Source organism: Peromyscus eremicus, chromosome 11 (genome assembly GCF_949786415.1).
Source record: "Peromyscus eremicus chromosome 11, PerEre_H2_v1, whole genome shotgun sequence".
Taxonomy (NCBI): Eukaryota; Metazoa; Chordata; class Mammalia; order Rodentia; family Cricetidae; genus Peromyscus; species Peromyscus eremicus.
The window spans coordinates 50,864,530-50,870,470 of NC_081427.1; the positions used below are offsets into that span (position 1 = coordinate 50,864,530).

The 5,941-nt window shown below is 41.2% G+C and overlaps 1 pseudogene; it reads left to right on the forward strand.

The window, feature by feature from the left end:
- The first annotated feature begins 1,073 nt into the window (after positions 1-1,073).
- LOC131921551 (microtubule-associated protein RP/EB family member 1-like) lies at positions 1,074-5,663 on the forward strand (annotated as a pseudogene).
- Positions 5,664-5,941: the final 278 nt, after the last annotated feature.

Sequence of the window (5,941 nt, forward strand, 5' to 3'; positions counted from 1 at the left end):
ACAGTTTACAAACCAGCTAATTTATCTGGAGATTATAATCTCCTAGTCTGGGTGAGAAAACTTTCAAACTTCAGTGTTTATGGCTCAAGATATTTTTCCAGTATTAAGTACTAAACCTGGATTCCCCATGCATGCTCATCAAGCACTCTACCACTGAGCTCCACCCTCAACTCACACTATTAGAAGAAATGAATGAACAAATATATAATGCGTGGCCCATATATAATGGAATATACATCTTATAAATCATTTATTTGCCAACCTCTGCTTAATGAACCACAGCTTATCCACAGTTAATGGCCACATCTACTTTCTCTAAGAGGAAGCAGCGATTTGAAAAATGAAGATTGATTGAGCTGCAGTATCTCCAGAGATACCTATTTATCATCATCAATGACCCTGGAAGTATAAGCATTTCAAAATCATTTACAGGAATGAAATTCATTATTCACAATTCTAATGGCAGGTGTGTCAAGGATTCGAGGTCTTGCTATTCAGCATTTTTTCCCTCTGCCTCCTGCCTGTTGCTCAACCTAGTCCATATCTACAGGATCTTAGGTAAGCATTTCCCATAGTAAATTAACACAGAGAACTCTCCACGCACTCTTGAGGACCTATGACAGCCCTTGACCACCGAGCTCTTTCAAATTTCAAATAAAAGATCAAAACTAAGTTTATTTGTTTTACCTTGCTTAAAAGAATTTCTTCAGAGGCAATGTAAGTGAAATGGGTGGATGTGCCCACATGAACAACTGAAGTACAGCAAGATGCCCCTTTGGAGAGATGTTATCTATGTATTTTTTTAATGTGGCTACTTCTATATCTTGTGTGCTATAAAAACAGTACTTCTGTGGGCATGATAAAGCAGGTATCTTGTCCAGTGAGTTGTAACACAGTTGGTTGCTAGTCTTACACCTCCCACTGAGTCTAATTTGGCTGAGATACTTAAGCGTTAACTTCATATGTACCTCAAATATTGCTTTCTGTGTAATTCCTACCTTACCTAACAAGTCACTTCATCTATATTGTCCCTGCAAAGGTATATCAAATTTGATATCAAGGCAATTGGGGAGATGGCCCAGATGCTCCTGCACAAGGATGAGGACCCAAGTGTGGATGCCCAGCACCCACATAAGGATGCTTTTGGGTGTAGTCGCAGCACCTATAACTCCAGCACCACAGGTGGTAGAAGGTGGGAGGTAAGTGATCCTAATGTCTTGTTAGTTCAATGAGATACCCGTCTCAAAACAATAAGTTGGAAAGCAATTAAGGAAAACACACAACATCAACTTTGGGCCTATACATTCACACATGTAAGTCCTCTTACACACACAGGTACACAGGAAGACATGTACACGCATGCATGCATATGCACATACACAAAATAGGCCAAGTACATCTTCAATATCCAAAGATGTGGCAGCTTTGGCCCACTAAAAAAGTGGATATGCATGACTCTCATATCAGACTCTATCTAAAGAAGCATACGAAAGGGGAATCTGATTTTGTTCATCATTAAAATAGTCCACATGAAATATTATCTCCCTTCTACAGATGGAAACGATGCCCTTTAAAAAAGCTGAGAACGGCGTAGGGAAAACTGTGTAAGAACAGTTAATCCCAGGGAAAATACCTCCCTCGGAACACCTCGGGGTCAATGCTTCCTTACTCATTCACTGCCAACTGCCAGTCTAATTGTGAATAGTAGATTAGTGTTGTGTGTTGAAGGTCTCTACATAGCTCTGTAGTTCAAGGCTGTCCTTGACTTGGCATGATCTAAACTTTAAAAGCAAAGAAAACCAGTGGGTATCTGTTAAACACACACACACACACACACACACACACACACACACTTTAAAAAGCGATCCTCACTCCCCATGTGTTTCGGGAAAGGGGTGTGGGCAACGCAGCGCTAGAAGAGTTAGCTCAGTGGAACGCTGTGGGTATAAGTTGCAACAAAAGAATTTTCCCAGCAGCAGGAAGATATTCATCATGTTATATAAGTGGTATTATAAAACAGAGATAAAACACATAGTCCAAAAAGCAATAAGCAAGTCTTCTGGAACTATGTTGATGCTGCAAAACTCCAGATTATAAATCGTGTTTACACAAGACTAAGCTTGAAAGAAGTTAAACTGCTCTGATTAGGGAAACATATTAAACTGTGTGTTCCATCCTAGACTAACAGGAATGTAGATCTTTGGATTATGGATTTGGCTACTCGTAAATACATCAAGTGATTTGAAAATGGTCCTTCTCTGTGCAAGCTCCTTTGTGAACAGCGTCCAGAGTTTTAACTCCATGAGTCAGAACAACTGCTTGTATTTCTGTCCCAGTGATGAGCTGCCCTTTGCACTGTGCCCATGGATAGAAACTGCCCAGCCAAGGCTCTCAGGGCCAAGCAGCCAGTACGATGGTCATGAGATATGCAGGACGCCGTAGTGAGGACTGCAACCTTGTCATAAGGAGCAACTGCCAGCCATGCTGCTCAGAGGAAATTGGGGGGACCTGACTCTGTGAGAGGAGCCAGAAAGAACTACAGGACTTTTGTGTATATTACACCTTTTAACATACTGAGCTAACTCAAACATATCAAAACACTGCATGTTGAAAGTCATCAGAGCATATCTCCTAGGTAGAACTGAAATGTGTCCTGTCAATATGAGATCCTTTCTTTGACCTCTAAAACATGATTGTGAAATAATCAATGTTCCTCTTGTAGTAAAGGAGGTAAGAGGAAATGCCCATCATTTTCCCTGAGGAGGTAACTCTACTATCTTTGAGTCTTCTAACCATGGGTCATATAATAGGGTAGTGGTGTGCATCCTGCCCTGTAAAAGATAGGTCTATATTCTAATCCCTGAAGCCTGTAGATCAAACTTCATTTTGAAAATGATCTGGATGTAATTAAATCAAAGACTGTTGTATGAGATCACCCTGGATTAACAACCTTGTAGAGGACACAGAGGATGGGCTGAAGAATATGGGGATCTTCGGAGATTGGGTGGAGAATGGTTACAGGGCCTCCAGCCATAGTACACCTGAAGCACTGAAGCTAGACAAAGTAAAGGACAGAATTCCTCCTGGAACCTTCAGAGGGAATGTAGCCTTGAGGATATTGTCATTTGTCCTTCTGCTTCCCAAAACTGTGATGAAAAAAACTGTGTCTCTATTGCTGTGAGCAACCAAATTTGAGGTAACATTTTATGGCTGCAATAGGAGGCTAACACGGATTAGTAGCGCCATGTCTCTTCATGGGGTTTCTGTATTAAACTCCCACCACCTGATACACAAATGCACCTCTGAGGATGGCTGCTTCATTAAGAAATTACGCCCCAAACTACAAAACAGCTTCTCTACCTAAACTGTAGTCTTCGCGACATCAAATTAAATAAAATATTCACGAACCTCAAGGAAACTGATAATCCACAGAGAATAATGTCATTTGGGGAGAGTTGCATTGAAAACGAAGCATACCTTGGTTGCTCGGAATCTAAACTAGGAAGGCAGCTTGAATAGGAATGGACCATCTTTGAAGTCTGACATGGGAGTTGTTCTTTCTTCTTTCTTCTACCCCAAATATCAACACCATCATCAAGACCGTTTTAATGGAATCAGAGGTTGTTGGGACAATAACCTGAATTTCATATGCTGACTTATCAAGTCATGTACAACCAGAATTCACCTCTCCTATGGGTATTTCTAACTTCTTTTTCAAAATACAATATATTTTAATAGCTCTTTGAGAATTTCATTCATCATATTTTTGTTTTTGTTTTTGTTTTTGTTTTTTTTGTTTTTTTTTTGGTTTTTCGAGACAGTGTTTCTCTGTGTAGCTTTGCACCTTTCCTGGAACTCACTTTGGAGACCAGGCTGGCCTCGAACTCACAGAGATCTGCCTGCCTCTGCCTCATTCATCATATTTTTATCATATTTGTTCACTCTTTAACTTCTTTGAAGGCTCCTCTGTTCATCCAACATATGTGTGTGTGTGTGTGTGTGTGTGTGTGTGTGTGTGTATGTGTGTGTGTGTACTTCTGCTTTTCAGTCAATGATTCAGATCTTAGGATAAAAAAGGTGACCATTATCTCTCAAGAAACTTGCCTTCAAAGAGGAGAGGCTGGGTGGAACAAAAGAGTCTTTGAGACAGAAGATGAATGTTAGACTAGAGACAAGCAGTCCGTGCTGTTTTTGTTGTCTGTATTGTTTGTTCTTTATGGTGATACAGATCAAACCCATGACCCTGAACATGCTCGACAAGTGGTTTAGCATTAAGCCATATCCCCAACCCCACAGCTCTATGGAATGAAGGAAGAGTATTAGCTGTACAGCAAGTGTTGTTCTAGTGCTAAGTACTCTAATTTTGTGGGACACCCTTGTTCATCAGGGAAAGACTGGTCAAGAGTCACTCTTCTGAGCCCCCTTCTCTGACCTCACATCTTCTTCCATGTTTCCACTGGGCCATTACTCTAACCACTATGTATGTGTTAATGTTTGATTGCCTTTTGCATAAGCCTTGGCTCCTTGAAACCAGAGGGCCCTCCAACCTGAAGAAGTTCCGTCCCTCTGGTCATCTTGGCTCTATACATCAGCACCAAGAACTAGCTTTCAGTCTTTGGGTGTCTTTATTTCTCTAATCCTTGATTTCTTCTTTTATACAATGGATGTCATGGAAAGACTTGACTGAGATATCATCAATAATAAACAACATTGTAAATGTGGAGAATACCTTTGTATCAGAGTAAGGAAGGTAATTATTAATCATAATTTTATTATAAACCTTGTATTTATAGCAGGAAACCCTCCTCTGAGCATTTAATAGGTTTACAAGAATGTTTAGTTTCAGTGTAATTGAAATGACTTGAACAGGATCAAAATAAATGGCTTTTACCTTGATGTGTCACTCAGGGTCTATGTGACATCACCAGGCAGGCGAGGATGGGACAGTTTGAAAGAAATGAACAAGGAACCTGCACCAGTGTGGCCAGTATGGCACTGGATGATGGTGTCACTCACCAGTCTTAAACCTCAATTGATGTGACATGCTGGCCTGGATCCAAGCATCTCTGCAGTTTGATCAGACAAAGATGATGGACAGCTGTGCTCAGGGGCTGTGTACTCTCAGCTTACAGACATGTTATTCCCCTGGCTCCATTGCCTCAAAGGAAGGGAAGTTCCAAGCCCAGCTAGAACACGAATGTATCCAGAACTTCAAAACACTACCAGCAGGTTTCACAAGGAGGGGTGTTGACAGCATAATTTCTACAGACAAGTTAGTAAAAGGAAAGTTTCAGGGCAATTTTGAATTCGTTCAGTGCCTTAAGGTTGTTTTTTTTTTTTTAATGTGAACTATGATGAAAAACATTATGATGTGTAAGTGCTTGACAAGGTCAAGAAACCGCAATGGCTCCTTCCCTTGTGGCCTCAGCTTTGAATACATGGAAGAAGCCTTTCAGCTCCCACAGGGTAACACCACAGATCGTTTCAACACGAAGAGCTGCCACAGTTCCTAAGCTGGTCCTGGAGGGCTAGCAAAGAACTTGAGTGTAGGCAGCCAGGATGTCAAACCAGCCAAACTGATGCAGCCAGTCAAAGAGCAGTTTCCTGCCAAAGACAGTCAGAAAGCTGAGGGACGTTACATAGATATGCCAGGAGAATGTTAGGGTGTGACCCATATTGGAGGGGACTGTAGACATCTACCATGTTCCAGACGAAGCCTTTGTGATACTCAATGAAGGGGACCCACAGGCGGAAGCAGCATGAATATCCTGACCCAGCAGTAAAAGTCCTCAGTTTGAATCCTGTGCTTAACTCTCAAACACTCCTTTTAGTTACTCTTCATAAGCAAACCTGAACTTCTCACACTGCAGTTTACAGAAGTTCTGTATCCTTCCAAACTGTTTGTAAAAGGGCAGTACTGACATCTCGTTTGTTCACTGGG